This window comes from Vicugna pacos, chromosome 2 (assembly GCF_048564905.1).
Source record: "Vicugna pacos chromosome 2, VicPac4, whole genome shotgun sequence".
NCBI lineage: Eukaryota > Metazoa > Chordata > Mammalia > Artiodactyla > Camelidae > Vicugna > Vicugna pacos.
Window position 1 is genome coordinate 63,540,934 of NC_132988.1, and position 19,109 is coordinate 63,560,042.

Consider the following 19,109-nt stretch of genomic DNA (forward strand, 5'->3'; position numbering starts at 1 on the left):
TCAGTCTTTCAATCAATTATTCAGAAAATTATATAAGCTTTATAAAATAAGGACACATTTTTTCCAGCTTGGCTTCTTTTTACCAAAAATAGACTCTTTCATGTCTTTGGTACAGTACTTCATAAAATTTCCCATAGCATGAGCTTATTTTTCTGTTATGAGTTGAAAACTCGTAAGAAGCTTCAACTATTTTTGTTTGCTAAGTCACAGATAGAAATCTCATTTTACTAATTCATATAGGTAATAAATAGAAATTTATTTTTATAAACTATATTTTTTTTATTTGTAGCCCTATTCCATCACAGTGTCAAAACTTGTAATCCAAATTATTTCACAGGCTCCCTTTTCCTATTCTAGGTACTGTGTCAAGATTCCATGGTCCCTACATAGTCCCAAGACACTGGAGGGTAAGTCGGACATCTAGTCCTAAGTGTGTTTTGTCCACGTTGACTTCTTTTGAATCTTTTGTCTTGCTGGTTTCTCAGTGGTCAGTCTATATAGATGCCTACTAAGTTATTACTGGTTCTCATCTGGTCCATTCAGTTCGGCAAAGCTCTTTTCTTCTGTAGTGCCATGTTCAGGCAGAGAGAACTTCTTCTGTTTTTTGCCAACTTTTTGAGCCTGACGAAGCCCCAATCTGCCTAAAAATTCCATACAATTGTTTTTACTTTTTGCCTCATTTTAAGTTGCATAGATATTATCCTGCTGTTGCTGTGTGCTCTGGGACCTAAGGAGCTCTGTGACATTTTTTGAAGGCTCTATCTGCATAACACACAATTTAGTCATCTTTCCCTGGAGACTCACTACTTTGCTGAGGTGTTACTAGGAGATAAGATACAATTACATCGTGGTCTCAGTTGTCTCAAATGCATTCAAGATGAATGGACTATATAAAAATAACAAAATGTAATACAAAATAAACTCAACTGACCATTTACCTGCTTCTGATTGCCTGTTTTTTTTTTCTTTTTTAATAGAAAGATAGTTTTTCTTCTACCAGTTGTAGAGTTTTCTTCTTACCTAGGCTTTGTACTCATCTCTTACTTTCTTTAGGCATTTATTTCTATATTTAATTGATTCTGATTTTCTGACTCATTGTGATGGCGATGATGATGATGACAGCTATATCAATCAGGGCAAAGTCAAGAAGAGAGAACCCATGCCAGGTGGTATAATAGAGGGAATATAACATTGGAAACTAGTTGGAGAAATGATAAAAGACAGGAAAAACCAATTGGGTGATAGTAAGACACCCAGAACTTAGAACAAGTGAAAGCTGCTATCATCCAAAATGATATAGTGGGACAGTGTATCAAACCCAGTGGGAGAAGATGGTGCTGTGAGTTCAGGGACTGAGAGTCTCCAAGGGAGCTCACACAGTGAAGGATAGGCAGCTCCTGCTGAGGCCTGACTTGGAGCCAAGTCAAAGAGAGAGGTTAGTATCCTGACTTCTTTCTGTTCTCTCCTATAGTATTCTGCTAGTGCATCCAGGATCTTGAAACTAATTAGAAGCCAAGAGACAAAGGAGCTCAGGAAGTGGAGGAGCCACGCATCTGTGGTGTAGAGCAGAGCAAGGGGTATCAGGGAAGGGATCTGAAAGTAAGCAAACCAATCACAGGTTCAGCTGCCAAAGAATAATAGCAAATGTGGTATTTACCAACCTTTGATGCTGGCAGTATTATCCCCACTTTACAGGAGAGAAAATTAAAACAATATTGTGTTAAAAATGATAATAAACTAAAAATAGACTTGCCGTATGATCAAGCAGTCCCACTTCTGGGCATATGTCTGGAGGGAACTCTAATTTGAAAAGATCCATACACCCCAGTGTTCACAGCATCACTATTTACAATAGACAAGACATGGAAACAACCTAAATATCCACTGACAGATGACTAAGTAAAGAAATTTTGATATATTTATACAATGACTACTCAGCCATAAAAAGAAATAAAATAATGCCATTTGCAGCAACATGGATGGACCTGGAGATTGTCATTCTAAGCGAAGTAAGCCAGTGGAAAGGGATAAATTGGGAGTTTGAGATTTGCAGATACTAACTACTATGCATAAAATAAATAAACAACAATTTTCTTCTGTATAGCACAGGGAACTGTATTCAATATTTTGTAGTAACCTATGATGAAAAAGAATATGAAAATGAATATATGTATGTATATATATGACTGAACTATAATGCTGTACATCAGAAATTGACACAACATTTTAAATTAAAAATAAAATAGTAATAAGGACAAAGAACAGGTTGTTGAGGGGGCTAGAACAGGAGAGATGTGGAGAAAATATTAATCCTTCTTTTAGTCAACTTTAGATTGATAAACTTGTTAAAATCACCATATACCCCTTTAGTAAATTTTTTAAAAATGTGAAAATAATCATGCACCTCTCTTTAAAAAAAACTTAATTTATATTTCTTCCTCAGTTTTCTTTTCCATCTCTCTCATCTCTTTCATAAGCACACTTCTTGAAAGATTTTTATAGGTTGTCTCTTTTTCCTACCTTTCATTCAGTTTCCTGCAGTGTTTTCTAATTCTCCCATTCCCCTGAAGCAATAATTGACAAAGCCCCCAAATGATCTTTTACCTTGACATGCAGTGAGTCTTCTTCATTCTTTTTACTTGACCCTTTTCTCTTTTTCTCAAAAAAGGTTCTGCCTTTTAGCATAAAAGTCACCACAATTATTTTTAGTTTGTAGGCAGTAAGTTGGAGAGAGTGAAAAAATAAAAAAAAGGGGGCCACATCCATACCTTCTAATGAACTTTATGAAGATGTCATACATTTCTGTTTACATCTCCTTGGCTGGAAGTAAGTCATAGGGCCATACCCAACTTCAAGGAATTCGGAGATATAAAATCTTTTAGCCAGTGGCAATATGGAAAGAATGGAGTTCTGTTACTTAAAAAACAGAAAGATTGAATGGATATTTTGAGGTGCCTAGCAGTTTCTGCCAAAGAGGTTATGTTTGATGTCTTCAGTTCTCTCAATAAAATATTACGTAGATCATTTAACACAATGGAGTTGAGAATGTAGAGAAATGATGTGATAACTTATCTCAATGATGGAAAACAAATACTCTGAGGAAACATCATAGGAGTTCTAGGAGTTACTGATTTTGTGCTCATTTGAGAAATGTGATTATGACTTTACTGTGAAATATGCCATTGTATGATTTTCCTTGCCCTGGAAATATTCATATACTCAATTACAGGCAGTGAAATGGTGTAGGTTAGCATTCAACAAGAGTTCTCCTACGGTGAAAAATGGAGGAAAAAAGAGACGAAAGAGTTGAGGGTGTGCGCAAATGAGTGATTTTAGTGGCATACTGTGTAATCAACCTGGACAAAAAAGAAAAAACCTGGGAAAGTGCTAATAAAATGATAGTTATACCAAGAGGGCTGGAGAGGGGTAAGGAATTGAACTGTCTGAAGTCCACATTTCACATGTAGTTGGATTTCTAATGAAGTCAAAAGTAAATATGGGAATGGGTGTCTAAGTTAGAGAAGGGATAAGAATTCAAGGACCAAAGAGATTGGGTGAGGCTAATTTCTCAATGTCCATGTTGAAGTAACAGAGAATGGTAATGAGGTAGGGAGAAATTCTTTGCCCTGAGAGATGTCTTCAACAAATAGTAGGGAGTAGTTCAGTAGATGATATCAGGACCCAAGAGGGTGGCCCAGGAAGAGAAGATAAACATTCATTCTCTCAGAAGAAAGTGGAAGGATTAATTACCTGAATACAGCATTAAAGAAGAAAGTGAACACCTGTCTCATCTGTTGGTTCTAAAGTATGTGGACCAAAAAAGAATAAAAAAAAGGACTTTCTATTAAGAGCAGTTCACTGGAAGTGTTTTCATAAGAGAGAGCCAGGTTTTAATGAAGATCAGCCAGTCATGAGAACATTCTGGGAAGTCATGGCAGCTATAGGGAAGTTTAATGATCATAAGTTAGAAGGTTGAAATGCATGAAAGAGAGTGGAGGACAATTTGGTAGGTAAGTGTGTGTAGACAGCAATGTGGAAACTGGTGATTATTAGCATAAATAATCCATGTGAGGGATCAAGGTATCAGGGTGAGGCAAACACCTGTTTCCCTGGGCCTTTGTGCTTTTCCAGTGAATAACTAAAAGATAGATCCTTAAAGTTTCCATTTTTCTACTGGTTAAGGAGGGAACCTTTCTACTGCAATTGTTTGTTTAACTTTATTAGAATTCTTAATAGTTTTCTCCCTGTTAGACTATACGCTCTATGAAATCAAGGACATACTCGATATTGCAAACAATTATATCTATGGAAATAGCATAGAGCCTGGCTTGTTTACCTAGGGCTTCTAGTGCCAAAGTTTGCAGGGGCCACAATGATAGTATTACATAATTGAAAATGTATTGGGTTTTGTCTTTTTTTTTTTTTTTGCTTTTTGATTATAGCGACGGTTTGCATATTTAATTGTGGAAATAGTCTTATTTCCACAAGTAAATATATTTTCCCCTTTTCTTAAAATGTGATATTTTACTGGTCTAGCTTTTTATTTTCAATTCTGTATAGAAGCATGGGTAGGAGGAAATGTTTCTCTATGGGTAGCAAGGTGGCAGGGCTCTGATAAAGGAAAAGTGAGGGAGACAGAGTTTGAGTGGGGAGTGGTCTGGACTCAGACATATCCTGTCTAAAGAAGGGAGCCTCTTCTCTCTTCCAGCTGGTTGCTAGCCTGTGCAAATACAACACCATGTTGTTTAAGGGAAGATAGAAATCTAGATTTTGGTATGAAATGTCCTGATTTTTAAAATGTTGGTTCAACTTTTTAAAACAAGCAGGCAGAGTATATGATGTCAGATGACCCTATGTGAGCTCTTCTCAATCTAGATTCCTAGGTGGTCAACAAGTACTTGTTGAAAAAGTGAATGAATGATTTGAAGAAGATAATTTTCTTTAACTTATTGTAGATATTTGGTTTAATTTAAAGGAAAACCCACTTAAATCAAGCAATTTAATATTATAAACTTTTCTTTTATAATTTTCTTATTCAGAGGTGTTTTTTTCGAGTTCTTAAAAGTAACATGCTGCCGTACTCAGAAGCTTTGTTTTACCCAGAATAAAGCTTTTCTATTGTGAAATTATTTTTATACATGCTTTATGGTTGTTGTGACCTCTTCATAAAGATAGCAATAATTTATTCATCTAACAAAATTGCTTTCAAAGACCTTGTAGCGTTAATAAATTATTTTACATATCAGATTTAATTATTTCCAGTAAAAAAGCAATTTCACAGTCAGATTACTCTTCTCTCAGGGCTGTGATCAATGAATGAAGAACACTGATAGTAGGTTATCATACTTCTGTTCTGGTGGTCTAGAAAGAATTTCCATCTTGGTTTTCATAAATGTCCTTAAAATGTCACCAATTCAAAGTAGCAGAATTGAGATTCTTCCTAAAACAAACTGACAGAAAACCTAAGTCAATATAAATATGTCTGACTATTTTATATAGGAATCTGTATACAGATGTTTTCAAAAGCATAATTTATTTCCAGTGTAGAAACATACTTTTTTACTTTTTTATTGAGTAATAGTTATTTCACAATGTTGTGTCAAATTCTTGGCGGCACAAGTTCTCTGAGGTGCCAGGGCAGAAAGATCCTATCTGTCTTGGGCTATAAACAAGTCTCAGTTCTGCCTAGGAGGTTGTGGAGCCCCTGGGTGCGGATTCAGGTCTCGGCCCTGCCCCCGCCCAGGCACTGTCCACAGGAGGAGATGGTGGCTGTGGCTGATCCCTGCCTCTCTTCCCGTGAGATGTGCCAGTAATGGCGATGCAGGTCTGAGGAGACAAAGGCTATGGCGCCCCTCCCCCCAGGGCACACCAGCCATGTTGCTTTGCTTTTTTTTTGCAAATTATGGGGAACCGAAGTTGTTCTGCTTCATATCCCCTCCCAGCCAGGGCACGCAGCATCCTGCAGTCCCCTGGGGCTTCCTCAGTGCAGCCGCCCCAGTCCTCCACCTGACTCGGGTGGCCTGTCCCCACCCCAGCTGTAGGCTTGCATCTCAGACTGGGTGTCGTGGGGACCCTTTGTGCCCATTTAACTCAGTTCTGTCAGTCAAGGGATGCTCAGGGCAGATCTGAACCTCGGGGGCTCCCCCTCTGTCCCGCTGGCCTCTCCGTTGGAGGGGGGAGACCCAGTGAACAAGTGCCTGTCCTCCTTTGTTGCTCCCTCTCCCGTGGGATCGGTCCCTTGCTGTTTTGCTTTTTCTTCTTTATTTTTTTCCTTTTCTCCTACCAGATTTTTGGTGTCTTTGTCTTTCGAAGAGGGCTATATTCTGTCGGAGTTTGGTGGGTGCTCTGGTTGGCTGAGTAGGTCCGTAGATGTGAGTTTTGGTGTATTTGTGGGAAAGGGTGAGCTACAAGTGTCCTTCTACTCCACCATCTTGCTTCCCAGTTAGAAATGTATTTTTGAGTATATAAACTTACTATGAAACTCACTTCTATAAGAGTAGATTAGCATGAAAAGAAAATCTTTAGTATTTTGAGGGGTCCTCTGTGTATAACACAAAGGGAAAAAGAGACTGAATATGCAAAGCGCAAATGCCCAGACCATGTTTAAAAATAAAACTCTAATCCACAAACTCTGCAGCAACCATTCCAGGAAGCCAAACCACAACTTCTATACCAATTGTCCCTGAATGATAATGACTTGATCAATAAATGACAGCTTCCCTAATTTTGCCCCCACTCCCAGTTTAGGACCAACCAGAACAAGAGAAGTATGCTCCCCTACCAATCACACAGGATGCCCCTAACCAATCAAACTAAATGCTCTGCTTCTTTTAGCTTGCCTCCAGAGTCCGCATGCCAACAACCTCCAATCAGAGCCTTCCCTGTTTTTCACTATAAAGCTTTCCCACTCCTCTGTCTGCCTTGAGTCTCTGCCAAATTCAAGTGATAGCAGCTCACTCCCAAGCTTTACAATAAGCTCTGGATAGTCTTTGCTCATTCCCATTTGACTGGTCTACATTTATTTCCACAGGAGTTATATAAAATTTTGTTTTTCTCAAATGAATACAAGTAAGCAAATGAACAATGAGTACGTTATACCAGAAAAGCTTTGAGATAAAATACGGTGATATTTTACAAATGATAATATGTTAGTATTCTTTAAGATTCTGAAAGAATAATCTCAGCCCTTTCCTAGACAAAAAGGGAAGAAATATTTTCTAAATGGGCCAGTCCTTTGACTACATATCTCAATAGAACTTTTAAGTCCTAGAGAAGGGCTTAGATTTCAGGACGAAAAAGATAGTTTCCATTGTCAGTACCAAAAGGGGAGGAGGAGTATTGTTTTAAGAGGAAAAAGAACTCACAATAACTGTTTAAAATTCATGCATGACTACTGAAATTTGACCTTTTATTTGCCAGAGTTTAAAAATTTAAATTTACTTCTAGAAACAAAATTGACTATGGTAGAGTGTAAACTCCAGGAAGGCTTATATTGATAGTAAAAATGATGATAATATTAAAAAACAATAAAAGGTAATAGCTATTATTTACTGAGTATCTACTATGTATTAGCTTGCTTTAAATTCTTCTCATTTAAGTTTTACAAAAGTTCTATGAAATAGGACTTTGCTTTAAAGATGAGGAAAATAAATCTTGGAATGTATAGTGACTTCCAAAATTCACAAGACTAGTGACAAAGGTGAAATTCAAACCTAACTTTCAATGACCAAAAATATATGTCCTTTGCTTAACAGTTCCAAGATTTTTTTACTTCCTTTTTGAATAACCATCTTGGCAAATATATTAAAATGTCATTAAAATATATTAAAATGAAACAGATCCTTAACAAGCCCTTCTTTTTCAATATTATATTGCTATTTATTTTTGTTTTTAATTGTGTTAGGCATTGTAGCAGTAGGAATTTTAATATTTTTGTTACTTCATTTAATATGTATTTTCCACAATGTACTCTGCTAGATGTAGGAGATAAGAGGTGAAAAAATCCCTTGCATGCCAATTACTTGCAATCTAATAGAAGGTGTATCCACAAAGAAAGCAAGCAGTAGAATGCTGCATGCCTGATGGAGAATGGGGCAGTGGTATAGGGAAGGTTTCAGAGAAAAAGTGATAATCCTTCCTTCTTTCCTTTAACAAGTGTTTGCTAAACACTGTTTATTAGGACCTATTCTAAATGCTGTAGATATAAAGTTGAATAAGGTTAATAACGCATAATTTCTGAGAGTAGGTTGCTTAGATTCTAAAAGAGGAAACCAATGTGTGTACAAATAATGGCATTGTTAATGTTTATAATATACATACTTAAAATTGCTGGGGGTTGTAGAGAAAGGATCTTTACTCTGCTTAGAGTGCCAAGAAAAACTAAGATGTAAAAAACCACTCCATATCAATTATTTATTTCTGCATACTAAATTCGCCCCAAAATTCTGGCTTAAAGCAATAAAATTTTATTAATTTTCATGGTTCTTCCATTTGGCTGGCTATTCTGATGATCTAGACCAAGTTCAGCAGATCTTATCTGGGCTCCTTTAAGCATCTGCAGTCAGCTGGTGGGTCTATGGGCTCTGACTTGTCTAGGATGGCCTCAGCTAGAATGACTTCATTCTCCTCCACATTCTCCTCCAGCAGGCTACACTAGGTATGTCATCATAGGGGTAGCATAGTTTCATGAGAAAAAGCAGAAACATTCAAGAATTTTTCAAGTCTCCACACTCATCAAAATTGCACCTGTGCTTTGGCCAAAGCAAGTCGTATAATGAGCCAAGCGTCAGTGTGATAATGCTCTGTAAAAAGAATGGAGACAGTGAAACATGGAAATTGACACCAATAATAAAGCCAGTCTACCTCAGGTACCAATGTGTTTGAGTTCAATTAGGAAAAAAAGAAAACAATTACTATGAGTTATTTTGGAAGTTAGAAGTTTAATAGGAATCAAAGTTACACAAATGTGGGAGACACTGGGGAAGTGATGGTCTGGGAGGGGTCAGCAGGAGGATAAGAGAATAATCACTTATCATATCAGCCTGGATTACTTGTGTGGGTGGACAGGTGAACAGCTAGAGCCTGGAGGAATGTCTGAGAAAGTAGGATCATCAGGCTGTGAAGGCGAGACCATGAAGAAGGTGATCATGGTCATGTTTGGGAACTTCCACCTCTGTGTAAGGTGCTGCCAAACATGTGATGGTGGGTTTGAGGCTCATTTTGTTTGGTAAGGTCAGCAGCTGGGGAGACTCATTGGACACAGAGTAAGAGAGGACTTAGGATAACCTTGGGCCCACCATTTCCCTCATTTCAGTATTCAGAAGAATATAAAACAGTCTACCATTTATTTCTTTTCAACATTGTGTGTTTCAGCACAGTGAGCACATTAGTAATGGAGGTTCCTTTCCAGATTTACCAAGTTAACCCACTTCTTATTTGTTCACTAAACATGCCATTCTCCCCTCTAGTCTCCTCAATACTCTCCTCTCCATCTTTCCCTTGCCTCTTTCTCTCAATATTTTTGCTCTAATTTCTTAGATTCTGCGCCCTGCACTTTTTGGACAGCTCCCTTTCCTTAAATTGTGTCATTATTTTTGTTTCCAAAAAATCCTTACCTGAGCTATGGCCAATTCTATTAGACCACTTTGCTCTGTAAATTAGATACAAATCAGTTAATAAATGGAGGCTGCCATCATTGAGTGGCTTTATGATCAATTGAGTGGCTTTATGGAGATTCCATATCCCATAACATAAGACTGATACTAATTGGGGCATATAGACCCTATTGAACATCAGAGAAAAATTTTGGTGCAAGAAGAACACTTGCATTTGTTGAGTAGCATGATACATATAACCACTGGCCTCATAAATGAATAAGTCTTCTGAGAAAACTACCGGTTGTATTTTTAAAAATTAATAGGCTGCTATGACAGGGACTGACATCCTAAGGAATAACTCTTAGAAGCCAATGATGCATGCTTGTACTTCATGTACGGCTTCAAAGACTGGTGAAGTCACGGATGTGGCTGGTGTTACACGGTCCTGTGGCAGCAAAGGAGTGGAATATAAAAGAATTCTCCTTTTGATATCTCCCTTTGATTTTTCAAAAGTCTGTTTTCTATGATGCAAGACACAGAATGAGGCATTTGTGACATACATATTTCACACTGGGAATGTATAATGTGAATTGACATAACACACTTCTCTGCTACAATGCTTAATGCATTTATTAATGATGGATATATATGTTGTTATGTTTCAAAAAAGCACTCACATTTGTGCTTTATTTTTTTACTCACTCAGGTATTATATGAATTTATGTAACAGTATTAAGTGATTAAGCTACAAAATTTATTTTATAATAATAAATTTTATTAGGAGTATGCATTTGAAAGTATAAATAGTAAAAGGCGCAGAGGTATCAGTCATATTCCAAACAGTGGAGCAGAGCCAAAACAAATACAAATTTCCCCATGACAAGTTATTTTATCCCTGTGTTTAAAACTAAGTCACTTTGGTGAACTTGAAAAAATACAACATTTGGACTCAAATTCATTAGATTTCATTACTTTTCTCACTTCACACTTTTACATTTGTGTTTTCTGAATGGACATAGATCCTTTAAAAACCTCCAAAGAATATGTTGCTCGTTTGGGTAATATATTTTTAAATAATACCACTTTAGGAGCAGCAGAAAATTTTGTCAAAAGGTAGAAACCCAATCATTCTTCGGTCTTTATTTCAAACAATAAGAAAAATTTGGAGTAAATTTTGTATTGTTTGTTTTCAATGAACTTTATTCGTGCAAAAAACTACTGTAAAAATATAGAAAGATCTTAGCATATTAGGACATTGCTTTGGTTAGGGTTTGGAGTGTTGGAGGGTTGGCAGAAGAGATGATTGTTGAATAACTTTTATGTAGAAAAGCAACTGAGAGGCATTATATGATACATATTTTTTAGAAATTTAACTATATGATAACAAGTCATGTTGAGTCAATCACTCTGCTTTTATGAAGGCATGGCTACTTTTTAAATTAGACTAAAAAAGTAAATGTCATAAACCTATTGTATTTATTACATATACTTTTTGCAATATTAGCCAACAATTATTGTGTTAACAGCCTTACAAATACAAATATTCATTTCTTCGAGTATTTTAGGAATACTAAAAGGAAACAAAACAGGTGTTCTTTCTTGTCAGTGATAACGTATTTCCCTGTATATACACATACACACTTGATTTGGAAAATACCATGAAACTTTAGCATGATTTTGACTATTAATGATACCAGTAATGTCTGGCAAGTGAAGCAAATTGTCATCAACTTTAACTGCATCAAAATATTGACCATAGTTCAGGCAAAGCAATTTATCACTATCTTGGTAAGTATTTTTCTGTAACCAGTTCATTCAAAACTACCATGTCATCCCATTCCTTCTTATCCTGTACCTTACTTTTCTCTCTTTTCCTTTTCAACAAGAGAAAGTCACTATTCTGCTCGTTTTGTGATTTTTTCTATTATAATGGTCTGTCAGCATATCTGGTCCATCAGCAGCATTGAGATTTTATATGAAGTTGCATTGCCTTTGTAGCAAAGATTTTTCCCGATAGCCCTAGATAAACATCTTCAGACATCTTTTAAACATAAAACAAAATGAGTATTTTGTTTTTCTTATTGGAAAGGCTCTTTAAATATATAATACATCTTTTAGTTGTTGTATATACCATTTTCAATCTGTATTTTTATATCAGATAATTCACAGATAGTCACTTTGTGTTTTTGCTTTGTTAGTTTACATAAAATAAACACATATAGGATTAGCTGAGTGTATTTATTTTCTTGGTATTTCCAGTGTAGCTCACAAAACAAATTACTATTAATGAAGTTGCAACATTGTCAGGCTGGAGTTGTGTACCAGAACTAGTGGTAAAATCTCAGAGAATTTCTTTGTCATGTTGCTTGTGCAGAAAATGCTTAATTTTTTTTTTAACTCCAGGCTTTCCTAAACCTCAATAAAAATTTCATAATGGTTCCTTTCCCCAAAGGAAAATACTTTATGGAATACAAAAGGGATTTATTTCATATAAATGAGTACTAGCTAGTTTACTCACTTAAAGAAAAAGAAAGGAAAAGGTGAATTGTGAAGAGGTAAAAGGCAAACATAAACTTAGAGGGAAAAAACTGAGAAAAACAAATGCAACACAGGAAAAATCACTGGACAGCTATGTAAGGGTGGAAATGACCCAACAATAACTCACTTCATGCGTTTCAAAGTCTGCTGTATTCAAACTGTACACATTTATACTATAAGTCTGTAAATGCTGTAGATCCTGTGTCTGATTTACAGATTATACTTTCAATATCAAAGGCTCAGTGAATGGGGATGTAGCTCAGTGACAGAGTGTATGCTTGGCATGCCCAGGTCCTGGGTTCAATCCCCAGTACCCCCATTTAAAAAAAAAAAATAAGGAAAGAAAGAAAAAGAAAAAAAAGAAGAAAATGTCAAAGGCAAAAATTGTCACATCCCTATCTGGTAGGAGCCAGTGTATTTGACTCTGTAAAATAATGACTGTATAGGTGTCTGGTTACTAATTTGAGCCTATCTGCCTTATTTATTTGGTGATTTAAAAAAAAAAGCTTTGATTATAATTAAAGATCTCCAGTGAGGTGATTTTGCTGCTTATCAACTGCTTGATCTCTTTAAGCATAAAAACTACCCTGTGATAAGCATTCTGAGATATTGTCAGCCAGAGGGTTTAGCCTCAGGCAAGTTTTCTCAAGACATTTACTGCCAAAAAAGGAGTTTGAAGCTCCTGTGTATCTATAAATTTGGCAGCAGAGCATTAATATTTCATGATCTGTGTTAGCTTTCATTCCTGAGTTAAGGTATACTTACCTATGCTTTATTAAATTTCAGAGGTAATTTGCAAAGTGTAATAATTAACTTTTTACCTAAAATTAAAACAAACAAAAAAACTAGAATCCTGATTTGCAAACGATTGATACCATGGTATTTTAATTGGGATGTTATGAAAGTGAATACGTAAATGTAATTATTATATTTTGACTTTTGGTACCCTTTATCTCTGGGGCTCTATGCCAACGAAACTCCTTTGGCTGATAGTATGAATCAATCCAAGAAACAAGCTGCTACAATGCCTACAACAACCAGCCAAAATACACAGAAAGGTGACTTCTGTTCTTCAGTCCAAAATCTCACTCCATAGGTAATGCCAATATTTTGAACAGGTCATGCAAAGTGGATGTGCAACTATTTGATTTATTCAAATTGTCTGCAACTAAAACAGAAGGAAATACCATAGGTGTGGTCCAGAAACTCAAGGAAACACCGGCCAAATTTAATCCATTTATTCTAAACACAAATTCTGTCCTTACTAATATTATCAGGGAGGAATATATTTCGTTCTAGATTCTTCTGGATGGTCTAAGAATTAAACTGACATGAGACAGACTGACAGGAGAAAATCAAACTTAAGTTTAATAACATGTATACACAGGAGAGATCCAGGAAAACTGAGCAACTCCCCCAAACGGCTGAAATCCTCATCTTAAATACCATCTTCAGCTAACAACAAAAGAGGATGTTGGGGGTAGTGGTTTGGGACTTCAAGGAAAAAAAGAAAATTTACATGGAGATGGAAAAGCAAATGATGTTTAGTAAACACATTTCCCCTGAGCCATGTGGAAACAATGGGACACTAAGTGCACTGTGACGGCTAGGTCCTGGTAAATTTCCCCCACCACACTTAGCCCATACTTTTTGCAGATATGTCTGGTGATAACTCTAGGCACAGGCCCTTTGTCTAAATTCTCTTAGGCAGTTAAGGGAAGAGGTAACAAGAAAAACTTTCTGAGGCTTCTGTTTCTTAAACATAATCAGCCTAAATTAATTCTCAGGCCAAAGGAACACATTTTAGGGTGGCAAATTTTGCCCCCTACCATATCAATCAATGTCTGAAAATGAGCCAGACATGACATGTCTGCAGGGAAAGGTTTAAAGGTGCCTAGAAGAGGCTGATCACCTCTTCCCACAAAGAAACTGTGCAAAGCCTGGGGAGCCAGTGAGCTTGTGCCAACTGCTCACCTTGTCTATTTATCCCAGTGAGCATGCAAAAATTATTTTCTATGTATGCCATGACATTAAAAAAAACAATAAAAAAGACTTAAAACCATTTGTGCCTAGACAGACTTTCTTCTAGGGTGGAACTAGCTAGCCACATCTTTCACACGAATAATAATTACTTAATTTGCAGGTAATATATTTCAGTATAATACAATTCCCATAAAGTGATGGGGGTGTGGGGGAGATGGTTGTTGTCAGTTCACCAAGGAGCCATGATAGTGCTGTTTAGCATTATGGAAACCTTAATCCTGTTTAGCTGTGGTCTTGGTTCACCTTCTTTCTTGATTCTAAAGAATTTAAAATGGAACACTGTTCTGTTTCTTTCCCTGTTTTCCTTGTTTCTACACAACGGTCACATTGATGCAAACATTCTTTTTAGACTTCCTAACCTAACATACTTTCATCAAGCCACTAAACTTGATGTCTCTCTCTTCTCTAATACAGTAAGATATCTTCTCACCAGTATTGTTCACTCAATAGTATACTATTTGTTTTCATCCATAGATCAATAGGAATGGCTTTTTTCTCCTTATCTCTGGTTAACGCAGGAGACTTTTAAATAGCAGAATGACATATTGGATTTTCTATCCTGATATTTAGGGGAAAATAGTTGCTGTCATTTGTTGGGTACTTGTAATATTGCAGATATTTTTGAAATCATCTGTGTTAGCTGTGAAAATTGGCTCCTTTTTGCTGTTTCTAAAAACCTCATATCAGCAACAGTAAAGTCCAGCTAATAGTCAAAAGTACAAGGCTGGCTTTTTTTTCATTTTGAACTTTCTCTACCCAAATACCTCTTATTGCATGGAGCCATAAGTATAATTTTCATAAAAAAGAAACTGGCTCTGCATTGATTGATTCCTTATAGGCATGTCCCCTGCCTGTTTTATGTAATCTTCCATCCTAAGAGCCTTGACATTTTTCATAGCCAACCATAAACACTTAGAATATCCCTTTTCCTCTTTTAAACGTGAGAACCACCCAGCAAAGTTTCTATCAGAATTATTATTCAGACATCATTCTTGGCAGAAAAATTGGAACTTTGTTTAATACTAGTGGAATAGTTCCAAACATTGGCTGAACATAACAAAGACAGTAAAAGACCTGTTCAATGTAGTTAAGAAACACTTTAGGGATTCTGAAACATCCCCAGAAGTTCCAAATCTTCAGGGTGGCCACATTCAGGTGAGGGTAGGAAGAAAATTAATGATATGTGCTGTATGCATACATTAGCAGAGGTGCTAATGGTCCCCAGTTAAACTGAACCATTGAGGTCAAAAAACAGAGCATACCTACAAAGTGTGATATTCTCAATATAAATACTGCTGTAACATACATTTTTCAAAGCAATGTGATTCTATATTGCTATAAGAAGTATTATATTTACCCAAGGGAATTACCATAAAGAAGCAGGATTGAAGAAAAATATATATTGCTAGATACTCTCCATGTGTAATGTAAATGCTTTGAATTTTTTTAGTATCTATATCACTCCAACTATTCCACCTAGGAAAATTAATCTTTGATCAACACCTCTGATTATTAGAGAAAAGTAAAATTAGGCCACAGGTGAAAATATTCACACGAGGGATGAATATACTGCACATAAACTATGAATCTTGAGTAGACCATATGGAGTTAGAAGTAAATTGTACATAGCCATGATACATTTGAGTCTTGAGAATTTGCAGTAGAAATAGAAATTTCTACCATGGAGAATGTAATTACACTGTATCATTTATTATTATTAATTTATAGTTTGTGTTTTTATGCTTCTGCCTTTAATAAGCATTAACTATGAACCTACCCTGTGCTACAGACTAAGGTAGAGACCAAGATGATTGTGACCAAGTTCTGCCCTTCAAGGAAGCTAACTCTAGTGGGGAGGAGAGTAGCATAAGTTAAACAAATAAACAAACAAAAAAAACCCCAGAAGACAAATATATGGTATCTTTGTTGAGGTCAAATGGTATTTACAGACTGTCAGAGTTTTATGAATTCAGCTATGTCAGCAAAAGCAGTTATAGTTGGAGAAGTCTTCTGGGAAATGACAAGACTTGATTGGATCCTTAAAGAATGGAGAAAATACTTCAAAACATAGGAGATGGAGAGAGCATTGCAGGAGGTGGGCAATCTTCCAGGAACAACAAAGAGCTGGGGATTTGTGGTGAATAACTGAGTTTGGCTTAAGCAACCGGTTTCCAATGGCAAACAGCTGGTGAGAAGATGGGGTGGGCGGGCTGGAGCCAGATGGGAAAATGTGGCCCTCCCCCGAGGTGGCTGTTAGAGGGACCCGTTCAGGGCTGCCTCTCCCCTCTGCACTGTAGGTCTGAGGAAGAAGGTGGCACTAGGTAGAGCTGGATGAAAATTTATTATTGTTAATGTTGTTTCATTTTTTAATTCATTTTGGTGGGATTTAAGGCCTGCGGAGGAGGTTTATTTGTGCTTTTTCTTTTTGTAAAACTTTGTGAGTTGGATTTTTGCCTAAGGCCTTATTTCCATGAAAATCATCCTGAGCTCCCTGAAATTGAGTATCACTTCCTCTTATATAGACCAGAAAAAAACTGAAGCCCTATCATATTTTTATTGTCCTTCCACGTGTAGGAAAGCAGTTCTTAAGCCTTCTTCAAAAGAGGAAATAGCTGTCTCAGTTCCTAAGGACCTAAAGGGTTTCCATGACAACCAACTTTTCACCCTCTAAGAACCCTGTCACTTGCTGGAGGTCTCAGAGGCACCACCCTGTGTTGGCATGTATCTTCTAACAACAGCAAATTACTTTGGTTTGTGGCCAATAGGATTAAATTGCTACAAAGTTGATTGATGAATGTTCTGAGATTGACTAGGATCTCCAATTGACTAGGATCTCCAACTTCAGAACCATTGATTGTTTTCCAAACATCATGTTGACCCTCTGGCTAGACAGATACAGTCTAGCAACACCATCACAGAGTTTTCAGGTTTGACCTGGAGGCAGTGTGAAATCAGATGATATGATACTCTGTTATCAGGCTCTAGCAGTATGTTAGATCAAGGGTGAACATGAAGATGCCTTGGTTTAAGGGATCAAGCAAGTTGAATTTATCAAGTCCTAGGAGTGGAGGTGACACAGAAAACTGAGAGAAAAGTTGGAATAGCAGAAGAGTGAGAAGAGGGGAGTGTCATGGGACTCTTAGCAGAGAAGGGATTTCAAGAAGGAAATGATCAACACCACAAGCAGAAGATAAGCCACACACACACACAAACAAACACAGATATTTCTGTTGCATTCAGCAATAAGGGTATCATTGGTGACCTTTTTCCAAAGCAATTTTAGTAGTGTTAGGAGAACAAAGACAGTTAACAACTGATCAAGAAATGAATGTGATATAAGGAAAGACCCAGGAATCTTTCAAGGACCATGATAGTGAAAAGAAAAAGAAAGGTACTGGAAAGCTGTGAAGTAAATAGGGTCAACAGAATTTTATTTTGCTTTGTTTTTTAGGATGGAATAATCTTGTGCATATTTAAAAGCTGAAAATGAGAGAGAAAATGAGAGAGACTGAATACACAGAGTGAAAAAGGGCTAATTGACAGAGAAATATATTTAAGGAAATAGAAAAAAAAAAAAGATGGAGGAGTTGTCATTGAGCAGAAGTAGGGAATCTGAAAAGGTATCTTATCTTCTTCCAAGAATGGAAGTAAGGTGATAAATGTAGGTTCAGGAAAAAAGAAAGGCAAATAAAGGGAAAGCAGAGAAGTATTTTTGTAGCTGAAAGAGAATTGGAGATCAACATTTTTAAAAAATTAATTTTGATTTGAAAAATGATACCATGTGTTTAAGTTTGATGATTGGTTCCAGGTTATAATGTGTTTGATATCTCAGTAGGATCATGCTTGTAGATAGTGTTTGCTGTAGATTATGTTTGATGATGTCGTTTTTCCTAATGACGTAGATAAAATATTCTGCTAGGAGTGAGAAAAAAATGGATTTTTTTTGCGTGGTTAAGTTCAGCCTCAGAATCCTACTGCACCCATTGCTCCCAGCATGAACCAGGGCAAGATAATAAGACATTTATGTCAAAATGCAAGAGATATAAGAAGTGATTATATTAGATGCTATATTAGAAACTTTTAAAATTAAGAAAGATGATATATTGATGCAAATGAGATCTCAAAAAATAGAGGCACCAAGGGTGACTCGAGATTTTTAAAATTTCAGTTACTGGGGTAGAAAACTGGGAGTTTTGTTTGGGGCAGAGTAAACCCAAGGTCATCTAAATGGAGATATCAAGTAGCAAGTATAAGATCTGAGATTATGAGGGGAATCTAGCTTGAAATCTAAGTGTTGTTCTAGTCAGCATGTTGATGTCATTTAAAATTATGCAATTGGATGAGACAGCCATGGAAATGAGTGTAGATGAAGGAGTGATGGAGTTGGACATGGTGCTTCATGATGTGCCAATATTTTAGCAGCTGGAAAAATTAAGGGAAACCAACAAAGGTGACTAGAGGGAAAGTTAACTATGAGGAAACAAGAATAACCAACATAGACATGTATCACAGAAGTCAAGGGAAGAAAAAATTACACATATGAGTTAGTGAAAAAAATGAAGCAATTATTAATTGAGTAGGAAGATAATTGAGAATTTTCAATTGGTTTTACCAATCTGGAGGTCGTTGGTAACATTGAAGATAACAGTTAATGTAATTGTGGATAAAATTGTGATTGAACTTGATTTAAGAGAGGAGAGGAGACAAATTGGAAATGATGAGTACAGAGTCTGCTTTTAAAGAGTTGTTGTTGTTCTCAGCTTTTGTGACCTTTCTCAAAACTGAGACAGAAAGTGCCCATTTTCAGCATCTTATTAAACATAGATGAAATGCAGACATATTGCAATGCATATAGTATGAGATAATTGGACTCATATTAAGAGAAATGACTATGCTCTTGGATCTGTCTCTTATTAACTGAGGGACCTTGTA

At 36.4% G+C, this 19,109-nt stretch overlaps 1 long non-coding RNA gene across 1 annotated transcript in view; it reads left to right on the top strand.

Moving 5' to 3' along the window:
* The first annotated feature begins 352 nt into the window (after positions 1-352).
* LOC140700159 (uncharacterized) overlaps positions 353-19,109 on the top strand; it is a 66,929-nt gene continuing 48,172 nt past the window's right edge. Inside the window, exon 1 of the long non-coding RNA XR_012078429.1 lies at positions 353-407. This is a non-coding gene — a long non-coding RNA (uncharacterized lncRNA). The remainder of the gene's footprint in view (positions 408-19,109) is intronic.